Source organism: Propithecus coquereli, unplaced genomic scaffold (genome assembly GCF_000956105.1).
Source record: "Propithecus coquereli isolate 6110/MARCELLA unplaced genomic scaffold, Pcoq_1.0 Scaffold137, whole genome shotgun sequence".
NCBI classification, from domain to species: domain Eukaryota; kingdom Metazoa; phylum Chordata; class Mammalia; order Primates; family Indriidae; genus Propithecus; species Propithecus coquereli.
The window spans coordinates 3,081,697-3,096,094 of record NW_012137969.1 but is presented as its reverse complement, the minus strand read 5'-3'; positions in this window follow the sequence as shown (position 1 = coordinate 3,096,094).

Genomic DNA, 14,398 nt, shown 5'->3' with positions numbered 1-14,398 from the left:
TTTAATCCATATAGTAACTCTATGAAATAGGTATCATGATGAGGAGGAGGACACTTTTATAAATAAGGAAATGGAGGCATGGAGCTAGAAAGTATTAAAGCCAGTATTCAAACCCAGACATTTGGGCTCAAGAATCAGAGAATCAGTCAATGTTCCTTTTTTTTTTTCTGAAGACAGGATCTTGCTCCACTGTTGCCCAGGCTAGGGTACAGTGGCATCATAGCTCACTGCAACCTCCAACTCCTGAGTTCAAGTGATCCTCCTGCCTCAGCCTACCTAAGTAGCTGGAACTACAGGGTGGTGCAACCACCATGCCTCGATGATTTTTCTATTTTTTGAAGAGGCAGAGTCTCACTGTGTTACTCAGGCTTAGTCACTGTTTTTAATCACTGTACCATGCTGTCCTCATTACAGTTGGCCAATTTCTAGTGAGGTCGGACATCTTAATGTGTTTACTAGCCAATTCCTCTCTTAGTTTAGGTTCCTCCAAAAGCCCCAAAGACAAGAACTTGGTACAAGTAGTTTATTTTTGGAGATATTTCCAGGAAACATAGTGAGTGGTTGGGGAAGTGAGAGAGAAAAGAGTGGAAAGCCAGGAAAGCAGATGTTGATGAATAGGATACCAGTGTGGGCATCTGGGGCTTAGTCTCACTGGGACTTGGATGTTCTGAGACGTTTCATCAGACATGCCTCAGAATTGTTCCTGAGGGGCAAGGGAGCTGGAGTATCCACCCAGCCACTCCTGGAACAGAAATTCCCCAGCCCCAAGGACAGAGAACACCCTCAGGCAAAGAGACTCAGGCAGCACCAGGATATACAGGAACTGTCTGCAGGTGACCTCCGTGGTGGGCTGATGGGAAATGGGCAGGGTACCTATAATGTCTGCCATGCTTTTGTAACAGACTCCAAAACACTGTGGCTATAACAAGAAAGTCTTTCTTTCACATGCAATAGTCCAGAGGTAGGTAGATAGCGCAGGAGCAGCGGGGCAGTTCTGCTGCCTGAGATCCAGGAGATCACACTAGAACCCAGATTCTTCCTATCTTGCTTCACTACTAGGGCAGAGGTTCCTAAACTTTTCCTGTTCACGGCACCCTTAGTGACTTAAGTGTTTTTCATGGAGCCCCTAAGCCAAAAACAAAAAAAAAACCCGAAACAAAGAAACCTAACAATTCCATCTATTAAATAATTAGCTCTGAACAACTAATTAAGCACCATACTTATGTCCTAACAACATAGTTTTCCTTGGACACTGAGCAATTTATCAAGCCTTGAAACCGGATCGGAAACCACCAGTCTCGAATCCATTTTCACAACACATCAAGAATTTTCCAATCTAATGTTGAAACTGTGAACTAGCTCAACTAGCAATTTTGTAGGACAAATGTCACTTTGTTTTTCTCAAAATTTTAAGATATCCCACAGCACCCCTATGAGTTCACTGTGGCACCCTGGGGCACTTCATGCACAGTTTTTGGAGCCACAGCACTAGGATGTTGTCCTTACCCATGGTCACCACATTTCAGCTCCTAAGAAAGGGGAAAGGCAGAAATGAAAGGCTGGTTCCATTTGATAATGGGACCTAAAAATTGTGCCTTGCTTTTCCTGCTAAGATTCCATTGGCCAGAACATAATCACATGGTCATAGAGTCACGTGGTTGCAAGGGGACCTGGGAAATGTAGTCTCCAACTAAGCTGCAATGGATCCAGGTAGAACTTGGAAGTCTATGTTACTAAAAGCAAGAAGTTAATTGAAATTGTTGTCTGTCACCTTCTGGGATATTAGCCTTTTGATTCTGATAAAAATCCCAAATATTTTCTCCTATGTGTCACATGTCTATTAACTTTATTTATGATAGCTCTGTCATACAAAGATTTTAAATTCTGAAGTACTCAAATTTATCAGCCTTTTCTTTTGTTGCTTTTGTGTTTTGTATCTTGTTTAACAAGGTATTTGTGCCCAGGCAGTGCAATGGCTGATACCTGCAATGTTAGCATTTTGGGAGGCCACGATGTGAGGATCACTTGAGGCCAGGAGTTTGAGACCAGCCTGGGCAACATAGTGGGACCACCCCCCGACCCTGGTCTCTATAAAAAAAAAAATTTTTTTTTTAATTAGCCAGTCATAGTGGTACACACCTATAGTCCCAGCTACTCAGGAGGCTGAGGCTGGAGGATGATGATGCCACTGCACTCCAGCCTGGGCAACAGAGTAAGACCCTGTCTCCAAAAAAAAAAAAGAGAAAGAAGGTATGCTTTAATATTACACATACACAAATATTCTCCAATACCTTCTTCTAGTTGATTTATACTTTTTTTCCCCTTTTTTTCAACACACCATTGATAGCTTGAGATCTATATTTTTTATCTCCATTTCATCTGGAATTTCTTCCCATGATGGATGAGATCACTCCAGAAGGGAAAGGAGACATTTAAAGTGTTTATTCAAGGCTCTATCTATATATTAAATTCTCAACTGCCTTCCAACTTACATTCCTGCTTTTCATGACAATCTTCTGCACATAAACAGTACGGTGAACACTGAAGTTTCCTACCCAACATGTCTGCTACACTCTTCCCCTACACCTCTTTGGATAGGATTAAGCCCATCCCCAGCTCTAGGGGGTGGGTCCTAATTGGTTTTAGCCAATCAGGATAATCCTACCACTTTTTTTTTGTTTGTTTTTTTGAGACAGAGTCTCACTCTGTGGCTCCAGCTAGAGTGCAGTGGTGTCATGATATCTCACTGCAACCTCAAACTCCTGGGCTCAAAATCCTACCACCTATATCACAATAATTTTTCAAAACAAAAGCCAACCAGGGCAAGGCTAGCCTCTGGAATACAACTGAAACAATTAGAATGAAACTGGTATTCCCGCATTCAATGGTAACTCCTCTTCACTAGAGGTGAACAAAGGTATTAAAGAGGAAGCCTGAAGCCTCACTTACCTTATCTCAGGACCCTGGGATAAAGCCAACAGGCGGCAGGTGGGCAGACCTTCATCTAAGCACGAAGTTCAGAGGTGGAGTAAGCTTCAGGGACAGTTCACTCAGGGCTCTTGAGTCCATTTCCCTGAACCACCTCTGGACTTTCTACTTAGATGAGCTATTTTATAAACCATGTTGAGTTACATTTACTGTAACTTGCAACTGAAAGCATTCTAATCCCAACAGAAACATGTAGTGACTCAGCCCTTCTTCCCCTGCTTCACGTTTTTTCTTTTAAACTCATGTTCAGTTTTTGAGAAATATGTACATAACAGCAAAGAAAAAAGGCTGTATATCTTACTATCTTAACTGCTACTTTATTACTGTATATTTCTTTTTTTTTTCAAACAGAGTCTCGCTCTGTTGCCCTGGGTAGAGTGCAATGACATTATCATAGCTCACTGCAACCTCAAACTCCTGGGTTCAAGTGATCCTCCTGCCTCAGCCTCCTGAGTAGCCGGGACTACAGGCTCACGCTATCCCACCCTGCTAATTTTTTCTATTTGTAGTAGAGACAGGGTCTAGTTCTTGCTCGGGCTAATCTTGAACTCCTGGGCTCAAGCCATTCTCCTGCCTTGGCCTCCCAGAGTGCTTGGATTATAGGTGTGAGCCACTGTGGAGCCACTGTGCTTGGCTGGTGTATTTCTACATATATACAAAACTGTGAATTTTATAAAAAGGATTACATAGCTGTAATTGTAGTGTCTAAAAAGTTTGGAATTTTGCCTTTTTTTATTTGGTTTATCATTAGCATTTTTCATCTATCTAAATAGTTTTAATTATTCCTTGAGGATATAATATAGTGAACTAATTTTCTCTCATTGTTGGGCATTTGTGTTATTTCCTACTTTTCAATGTTGTAGATAGTTTTGAAACTAGCACATTCATAGCTTTTTTTTTCCTAGTTGAATTATTTTCTCAGGATACATCTCTCCATTGTCAGTCGGTTCCTGAAACCCAGGTGCTTCTGGCATTTTATTTTTCACCTCCGTTCTTTAAAACCTCTAATCATGAACCTTAACACTTGCATTTTATAAATCACATAGGAGAAAACAGACTAAGGCTAAAACCAAAAATTTAATTCAATTGCGATAGAAAGGAGTGTATGGCTTTGGACACACGTAGCAAAGAATCCCCCTTTGGAGCGCTCCTAAACCCTCCTTCAGGTCCTGAAACTGGACCTGTGGTATCAGTTTTTACCTGCTGTAAGATCAGTTGACAGGATCAACAATGCTTTACACCAGGATCCCTTGTCCCTGAGGGAATGACTCAGGCAATACTTTGGAAATGGGGTACAGGATTTCATAGCTACTTTTGCAAAAGGCAAATAGCACATGATGCTTGTTTACAATCAGTGATTTGTGAGGAATTTTGCAATGGAGAAATAAAGAAGAAAAAAGCCAAAAGGGACCATAATGAAAGCATTTTTGTTAGAGGGCAAGGACTGCGTCTGTGTTGGCTTCCTACCATATTGGTAGCAACTATTTTAGTGCCTAGCTCATAGTAGATGCTCAATAAAAATGTGTTGAATGAATGAATAAAAGAAAAAGTTAATACCTGAAGGAAATCTGTAGCCTAGATATTACCCAAACAAAAATTCCTCTGGCTGGGCATGGTGGTTCATGCTTGTAATCCCAGGACTTTGGTAGGCCAGGGCACTAGAATTGCTTGAGCCCAGGAGTTCCAGTCCACTCTGGGCAACATTGCAAGACCTCATCTCTAAAAAACAAACAAACAAACAAACAAACAAAAACAGAAAAAAACATTCCTCTGGCCAGTAGGCAGGGTCACTGTTGTCACTATTCCCCAGGTTGGAGCATAATTTATGCATGCTCAACTTACACTTTTGAATTTCTACTTTGCCTTTGCTACTATGATTGCTGCCCCTTAAAGCAACTGTGCTCAGGGACCATGTAGAAGGGTGGAATCTCCAGCTCCTGAGTCACTTCCAAACTGGTCTCAAGCCAGTGCACTGCTCAGCACTCCTTGTCCCAAATGCTCCATTACTCGGGTCACCAAGACTGCTGTTCCCCATCAGCTGTGATGTCTGTCTTCAGAATGAGGCTGAAGGACAAGGCACATTGTAAATGTTGTGCTCAGAGTTGTGGGAAGGAATGAATGGTAATTCCTGGTGAGTGCCCCAGAATCATGTGACTTTCATATTGATATGCTTGACACCAAGTGAACCAGGTCTGATGCTGGGCTCTATTAAGGACAGACGTGCATGTAATTCCGGAAGAAATGCAGAATGAAAATATCAACTGGGAGGCCAGGTAGGGGTTAAGAATGTGAGCTCAGGAATACATGCATTCCAGTCTAGGATCCATCTCTTCTAGCTTTTTGGCTTTAGGCCAGCTACTTAAACTCCCTGAGCTTTGGTTCCTCATCTGTAGAGGTAGGAGAAGAGACTCTACCACAAAAGGTTTGTCTTAGTCTGTTTTCTGTTGCATATAACAGAATACCTAAAACTGGGTAATTTATAAAGAAAAGGACTTTATTTCCTATGATTATGGAGGCTGAGAAGTCCAAGGTCAAGGGTCCACATCTGGTGAGAGCTTCTTGCTGGTAGGCACTCTGCAGAGTTTGGAGGCAGCTCAGGGCATCATGTGCTGGGGGCTGAGCATGCTAGCTCAGGTGTCTCTTTCTCTTCTTGTAAAGCCACCAGTTCCACTCTCATGATAACCCATTAATCCATTAATAATTATTAATAATCCTTTAATCTACAAATAGATTAATCCATTCATGAGGGCAGGGCCCTCATGAACCAGTCACTTCCCGGTACTGCCACACTGGGGATTATATTTCCACATGAGTTTTAGAGAGGACAAATGTTCAAACCATTGCAGGGGTATTGTGAGGATTAAATGAGGTAATGTGTGTAAAGGACATTCAATAAATATTGGTCACTAATGTCTTAGATGCAAATCCTCAAAGTTAACACATGTGGGCCAGGCACGGTGGCTCACGCCTGTAATCCTAGCACTCTGGGAGGCTGAGGTGGGCGGATTGTTTGAGGTCAGGAGTTCGAGACCAGCCTGAGCAAGAGTGAGACCCCATCTTGACTAAAAATAGAAAGAAATTAGCTGTACAACTAAAAATATATAGAAAAAATTAGGCGGACATGTTGGCACATGCTTGTAGTCCCAACTACTTGGGAGGCTGAGACAGAAGGATTTCTTGAGCCCAGGAATTTGAGGTTGCTGTGAGCTACGTTGACGACATGGCACTCTAGGCCAGGGAACAGAGCAAGACTCTGTCTCAAAAAAAAAAAAAAAAAAAAGAATTAAAATAAAGTTAACACGTGATCAATTCAGACAAACACAGTAGGAAATATTTCTAGTACAAGAGGTTTGGGGTGTTGGGGCTGTTTATGTTGCAGTAAGCCCAGTGCAAATTAGATTAAACAACAAAAGAGATTTCTTGTCCTCTGCCACTGGAATATCCAGAGATTTTTCTGGCTTCGGGAATGGTTTGAATCACAACTCAATGGCATCACCAAGGACAGAGGTTCTTTTTTTCCCTCGCTTTGCCACTGGAGTATCAGCTTCATCCCAAGACCAGCTTTCCTCCTGACCTCTTGTGGCAGGATGGCCACCAGCCGCAGCTGGGGCTTCATGCCTCCACATTCACAGCCAATGAGGGAAGACGAGGGAGGTCTACCCTACTCCAAGTAGGAGCACTGAGACTCAGCATGATTGGGCTGTCTTGGGTCTAGGCTCACCCCTGAACCAATGATGGGGCCAGAAGACAGAATGTGCTATTCGACTTCAGTAAAACAAGGCCCCCTGCTGCAGCTACAGGAATCAGTTTCTCCCAAAGCACATGAGCTGCTTAGGGGATGTGTTGGATATTTCAGAAGGGAAGTCTGGGTACTACTAGGAAGGAATATGGATGCTGGCCAGGTAGGCAATCAATAAGTGGGCATCTAATAAGGCATATCCAGAATGAAGGCAGGAATACGTCAAAAATATCCCCCCAAATTAAGATGAAGAGCAGGATGAATGAAGGTGCAACAGTGAAAATGTGGGATGCTTGGGCCATAGCAGGACCTTGTGGTAGATGTCCTTTACTTCCCAGACTCAAAGGCAAATCTATTAATAAAATTCCTTCCAGACAGCCGTCTCCTGGTGCAGGTTCAAGAAAATGTATATGCAAAGGAAGGGGAAGGAAATTTTAGCCACAAGGCTGTAGCCACGCACTTGTGCAAGGTCAACCAGAACGGATGCAATTGCACAGGAATAGGACGAGTGTGAGGAGAGAAGAGGTTGAGGCTCCCCAACATCATGGGGCTGGGAGAAAAGGAGGAGCTGGCAATGAAGGCCAAGTCGGATGGCCAAAGAGGTAGGAGGAGAACCACGGAAAAGGGGAACTGCAGAAGCCAAGAGAGGAAGCCACTTTCATCTCCCCAGGGACCACCCAGCATGATGGCTCATGCCTGGAATACCAGTGCTTAGGGAGGCCAAGGCAGGAGGATCACTAGAGGCCAGGAGTTCAAGACCAGCCTGAGTAAGAGCAAGACCCTATAGGAAAAAATAGAAAAATTAGCCAGGCGTGGTGGTAACTGCCTGTAGACTCAGCTACTTTGGAGGCTGAAGCAGGAGGATCGCTTGAGCCCAGGAGTTCCAGCCTGGGCGACAGAGGGAGACTGTGTCTAAAAAATAAAATAATCTCCCTAGGGAGGCTCAAACAGATGAGGCCAATGGGAGGAGCCTGGAATGAGGCTCCCACAGACTCCACGAAATGTCCCAGGAATGACTCCAGTGATGACTTTAGACTAGCCCAGGCCAACAAGCCACCAGGACAGTTCCTTTTTATCTTTTTATTAAAAAAACTTTTTTAGAGATGGGGGGTCTCACTATATCATGCAGGCTGGACTCAAACTCCTGTCCTTGAGTGATCTCCGGCCTCAGCCCCAGGAATAGCTGGGACTAGACGCCACCACTCCCTGACCGCTGGAGATGCTGCATCCTTGGCTGGGAGCCTCCAGAGTCAGCTGGGCAGGCCTTGGAAGCCCTGCTACCTGGAGGAGGGGCCACCCAAGACTGCACTGTCAGAAGGGGTCCTGAACATTAGCTCCGTGGGGACCAAGGCAAAACTTCCCCTTCACCCTCGGAAGGTTCACTGAAAAAGCAACTCACTATAAAGAGATTAATAAAAGAAAATCTATGAAATTTATTTAATGTGTGTAAATGGGAACACCCAGAAAAATGAAGATTTAACTCATTTTTCTATAGTCAGTCCAGAATGTTTAAATGTCTTATTTTAGGATAAAAATATTTCTAATTTCCTTTGGCTTGAAGCAAGGGGACCAGAGATAGAGGCATCTGAATGCACAGTGTTGGTGGTTTGTGACACACACAAACACAACGAGGTTGTTTGTTATAGTGGCTGGCACGTGTCATCCTGACTGTCCCCATCTGAGAATACTCCTAAGAGGTCAGTGTAGCACCAAGAGGGCGTGTGTGCAGCTCACGGGAGTTCACGCAGCTCCAGAGTCAGCTGTGCCAAATGCAGCCTCCTTTGTGTCCCCACAACTGGACTTAGGGTGGCTTCTGTGACCCAGGATCCACTGGGGCAGCAAGTCCACCCTTCCACCCTGCTTCCCTCGAGTCTACCCTCTAAGCCCACCTCTCAACTCTTATTTCTTTCAGGTATAAAAATATTAGCCCTGGTATAAGTGATCCCTGAGCTTTTGCAATATTTTTTGCCCTCCCAAACCCCCACCTTTGACACTGAAAAACATAGTTTAACTTTTAGACCTTTGTCTAAACAGACACACTTATGTCTACTTAGGAGGTGAAAGGATGAAAAGATGGCTCTTTTTGGCGGGGCACGGTGGCTTACACCTGGAATCCTAGCACTCTGGGAGGCTGAGGTGGGCAGATTGTTTGAGCTCAAGAGTTCGAAACCAGCCTGAGCAAGAGCGAGACCCCTTCTCCACTAAAAATAGAAAGAAATTAATCAGACAACTAAAAATATATAGGAAAAATTAGCCGGGCATGGTGGCGCATGCCTGTAGTCCCAGCTACTAGGGAGGCTGAGGCAGAAGGATTGCTTGAGCCCAGGAGTTTGAGGTTGCTGTGAGCTAGGATGACGCCACGGCACTCACTCTAGCCCTGGCAACAGAGTGAGACTCTGTCTCAAAAAAAAAAAAAAAAAAGATGGCTCTTTTTAAGCTAAATCCCCCCCAACCCCCACACGCTCAAGTACCCAGGAAAGCTAGCTTGACCCTTGGGGGAAGGGCCCCAGGGAGAAGGAACGGAAAGGGAAACTTCAAAATGTTGTCCACGACATTTATTTATATCGCCCTGCCCAGGTGGATGTCTAATTCCTGAAGATGGCCTGGCATAGACATACAAAACAAGGTAAAACGACTTTAAAAAGAGTCAAGGGGAGAACAAGACACAGAAGAAGTGAACGTAAAAAAGACACGGTGGAGCCAGGTGTGCCACTGGGCTGATCTCACTTCTGTGGTTGAAGCGAGGGTCCTCAGAGTGGCTCCCACCAACATCTGGGTTTACAGACCAGCACCAGACTAGCAATGGATGAAATACATGAAACTTGATTATGCAAAGTCACTGAGATAGGTGGTCGGTTGTTACAGCAGCTGGCATTAACAACGCTGACTAATACACCATCCAAGATGTCGGTGAAAGCCACAGCATGGCCAGTGCCAATCATCAAGCCTGCCCTCAAAATGCCATTATGTCATCCATCAACTTCAGCTCTCAGCCATGGTGATGGGCAATCATCTGGATCAACCCCAGCCCCCATCCCCACCCCTGCAGGCCATCACTCACTCCCCATCTTTTGTCACCTGAGGTCTTACAGGTGCACTGCAGACACATAGAAGCTTTGGGTAGGAGTGCATGACTGCAAGTCATAAATCCTCTGTTTGGACACTGTCTCCTCCGTCCAGAGTAGTTGGATGTGTCAGGATAGACTTGGCAGGGAGAGAGCGAGACACCAGCCAATTTTAAACAGATGTCTGGGTTTTCCCACTCACTCCTTGTCTGCCCTCATTTGTTCTCCCTGGCCAATGCCTCTTACCCAGGCTCTTCTATCCTGAATGAAGAGCCTTTTATCCACACTCTGATAAAATTTCACTATGGCAGTGCATTAGTTTGCTGGGACTGTCATAACAAAATGCCACAGATTGGGTGGCTTTCACAACAGAAATTTGTTTCCTCACAGCTCTGGAGGCCAGAAGTCTGAGATCAGGGTGTTGGCAGGGTTGGTTTCTCCTGAGGACTCTCTCCTTGGCTTGCACACAGCCCCCTTCTCGCTGCGTTTTCATGTGGTCCACCTTCTGTGCACATCTGTGTCCAAATTTCCTCTTCTTATAAGGACACCAGTCAGATTGGATTAGGATCCACCCTAATGACCTCATTTTAACTTAATTACCTGTTTAAAGATTAAACCTCTACATCAAATCACATTCTGAGGTACTGGGCTCCAAAGTATGAATTTGGGGGGACACAACTCAGTAACAAGGAGGGTCCATTTTGTGGTATTCATGGTCATATTTCTGTGGATTATTTTTAGGGGAAAATGTCTCTTCTCATGGAGGATTCAGATCAACTTCAAGATACTCTTAATAGGGCACCATGGTTGGGCTGGATGCTTTCCAGAGTTTGATAGAAGAAAAATTTTAGAAGGAAATCTACATATGCTTGGGTTTGGTGTTGAGTTTCTACATTCAACACCAAAATCACAATCACAAAAGAAAAAATTTGGTAAATTCGACTTTATTAAAATTAAAAATTTTTCACTCTGTGAATAACACTGGTAAGAGAATGAAAAGAGAAGTCACCTATGAGGAGAAAATATTTGTAAATCACATATTGGATAAAGAACTTGTATCCGGCTGGGCGCAGTGGCTCACACCTCTAATCCCAGCACTCTGAGAGGCCAAGGCAGGAGGATCGCTTGAGGTCAGGAGTTTGAGACCAGCCTGAGCAAGAGCGAGGCCCCATCTCTACTAAAAATAGAAAAATTAGCCAGGCGTCATGGCATATGCCTGTAGTCCCACTACCCAGGAGTCTGAGGCAAGAGGATCACTTGAGCCCAGAAGTTTGAGGTTGCAGTGAGCTGGGATGATGCCACTAAACTCTAGGGCTAGGGCATCAGAGCAAGACTCTGTCTCAAAAAAAAAAAAAAGAACTTGTATCCAAAATACACACACACACACACACACACACACACACACACACACACACACACACACACATACACACATAAACTCTTAAAACTCAACAATTAAAAAAAAATTTAATGGACAAATATCTGAATATCTTCACCAAAGAAGATACACAGATGGCAATAAGCATTATGAAAAGATGCTCGACATCATTTGACATTAGGAAGAGGCAAATGGAAACATCAATGAGCATCCGCTAGATACTGTTTATTACCTATTAGAATGGCTAAAATCCCCCCTCGCCCCCAGTAAAAAGCCTAACAATAACAATTGCCTACAAAGATGTGGAGCAGCTAGTGGGAACGCAAAATGGTACCACCACTTTGGAGACAGTTTGGCAGTTGCTTACAGAGCTAAACATAGACTTGCCATATGATCCAGCAATCATTCTCCTAGATATTTACCCAACTCGTGGGAAAACTTATGTCTGTATGGGAATGTTTATAGCAGATTTATTCTCAGTTGCCAAAAGCCGGAAACAACCCAGATGTCCTTCGAAAGGTGAATGCAAACCTAAAGCTACTGTGCTCTAAAACAAAAAGTTTATTTTGACAAACCATTTGCAACTTTGGGGAACTTAATTGAATTGTCAAAAAAGCATACTAGTGATTATAATAATCACAAAATAACGCTTACCATGTGCCATCCTGGGGCCTGTCTTAGAGATTACCTTAGATTACCTAGGGCAGCCTGGAGTCGGGGGATGCACTTCCTTCTGTGGGGGGTACGGAGTCTCAGTGTAGGGATCATTCATGTGTTCATTCATTTAACAAATAGGCATTGAGCACCCCCAAAGCGCCAAGCACTGTTCTAGGTACTGCAGATACAGCAATGAACAAACAGCAATACCCCGCCTCCTGGAGCTTGCATGCTGATGTGTGGAGACAGACAACAAACAGGGTGAATCAGTAGGACATTGGCAGCATGTCAGACGGTGAGAAGTGCTATGAAGAAACAGAAAGCAGGGAAGGCAGCAGAGGAGGGCTGGGAAACTGTGAGAGGGGAAGAGGGAGGCATGCAGGCACCTGAGGAAATGGTCTGGGTGGAGCGGGGAGCTAGTGCAAGGTGGGAACGTGCCTGGTCTGTGCTAGGAGTGAGCAGGCAGGGGGGTTATGTAGCAGGGGGAAGGTCAGGAGGTGCAAGGGGCCTGATTGGGGAGGGTCCTACAGGCCACAGGAGGACTTACAGGATGGGAGGGTTTTGATCAGAGGAGAAACAGGATCTGACTTTCCTTTAACAGCTCCTTCTGGCTGCTATGTTGACAATAGACTGCAGGGGGCAAGGGAAGATCATTGAGGAAGCGGCGGGTGGCGGCAGTGGAAGTGGAGAGAAGTGGGTGGGTTCTGGTTATAATTTGAAATTAGAGGGTAGAGATCATATGATTTGCTATTTGAATTTGGGGTGTAAAATGAAGAGAGGGTGATGCCACCCTCAATGATGCCAGCCCTTCTCAGTGGCAGCCACCCAAGGGTCTCTGGAGGTTTTCCATACCTGCAGACACCCCCAGGAAACCCTGCTGGCCCCTGGGCCTGGCGTCCCTTGGTTCGCCTGCTGGCAAGAAGGTGGAACACAGAGTATGGAAAAGGATGTTAGGCCGGGAGTTCAGCAATGTGCTTTCTTCTGTCGTCAGTAGAAAGAGCAGTGGACTCAGAGTCCCCTGAAGGCTGACGTAAGAGACAGGACAAACTGAGTGCTGTTTCCTACCCTCACGCTCAACACAGAACACTTCTGACACCAGATGGGGTAATTCTATAACATATAAACTTACCTGTATTGTCAGAGCAATTCTCTTCTCACACCAAGCAGTTCTCCAATGGACACCAGCCAGGTGTCCTATAGTTCAATTTAATTTTGACACTATGTACCTGGAGTTAGAGTCAGATCCCACAGGTTAAGGGCTCAGTCCCTGTAGCCTGGCATCACCACAGATGCCAATCGCAAGCTCCAGGTTGTGAGCTGTACAATTGGCTATAAATTATAGGCCCCCACCACCTCCTCCTTGGGTTCATGGTGGCTCACAGAACTCAGGGGAATACTTTACTTACTATTGCCAATTTACCACAAAGGATATTTTAAAGGATACAAATAAACAGCCAGATGAAGAAATGCGTAAGGCAAGCTTTGGAAGGTTCCCAAACTCGGAAACTTCTCTCCCCATGAAATTGGGGTGCACCACCCTCCTGGCATGTGGATGCATTCTTGTTTGCCAAACTGGAAGTTCTCCAAACCCTGTCCTTTTGGGTATTTATGAAGGTTCCAGGAGTCCACTTGTTCAAGGCTTCTTGGGCGTGGCTCCAGGTCATAAAAAATTAAAAATTAAAAAAATTAAAAGAAAAATGAAGGTTCCATTTATGTGGGCGTGGTTGATTACATCATTGGTCGTTGGTGATGGCCTTAACCATCAGCGTCTCTCCCCTCCCTGGAGGTCAGACGCTCCTATCACTCAGGAAATTACAAAGGTCTTAGGAGCTTTGTGTCAGGAACTGGGGGCAGAAACCAACATATATATTTCTCGCTATTTCACAGCAGCAGAGAGTGGTGGGCAGAAGCATGAGCTCTGGAGCCAGAGACAGTCAAATTCCACCTCAGCCACTCATGAGCTTGTGTGGCCCTGGACAAGTCACTTGATCTCTCTGAAGTTCTGCTTGTTCATCTCTAAACTAGCAATTATGGCTTTGCTGGGAAAGTTGCGACAATTGAATGAGGTAACAAATGTGTGACAATTGCCTGGCACAAGACTGGGTCTGGCTTTAACGCAGGTTACTTTCCCATCCCCTCTAGGTTACAGGGCTGAGGGATGTACCTCTCAAGGAATTCAAGTTTTTAAGCTGTTAACTTGATTGAGATGTAATTTATATGCAATAGCCCGCATACATGTAAAGTACACTATTCCATGAGTTTTGACATGTATGTTCCTGTAAAATTACCACCACAATCAAAACAGGAGACATTTCATTTATCCTCAAAAGTTGCTCATGTCCCTTTGCAATTTATTCTGTCCTCCATCCCTGCCCTAGCAATCACTGCTCTGCCTTCTGACAATATAAGTAAGTTTGCATGTTATAGAATTTGAAATAAATGGAATCATAGAGCCTTTTGTTAACAGCTTCTTTTACTTAGCATAACGTTTTGAAGATTTTTCCATGTTGTTACATGTATCAATAATTCATTTCTTTTTATTGCCAAGTAGCCATCCATTGTGTAGATGTA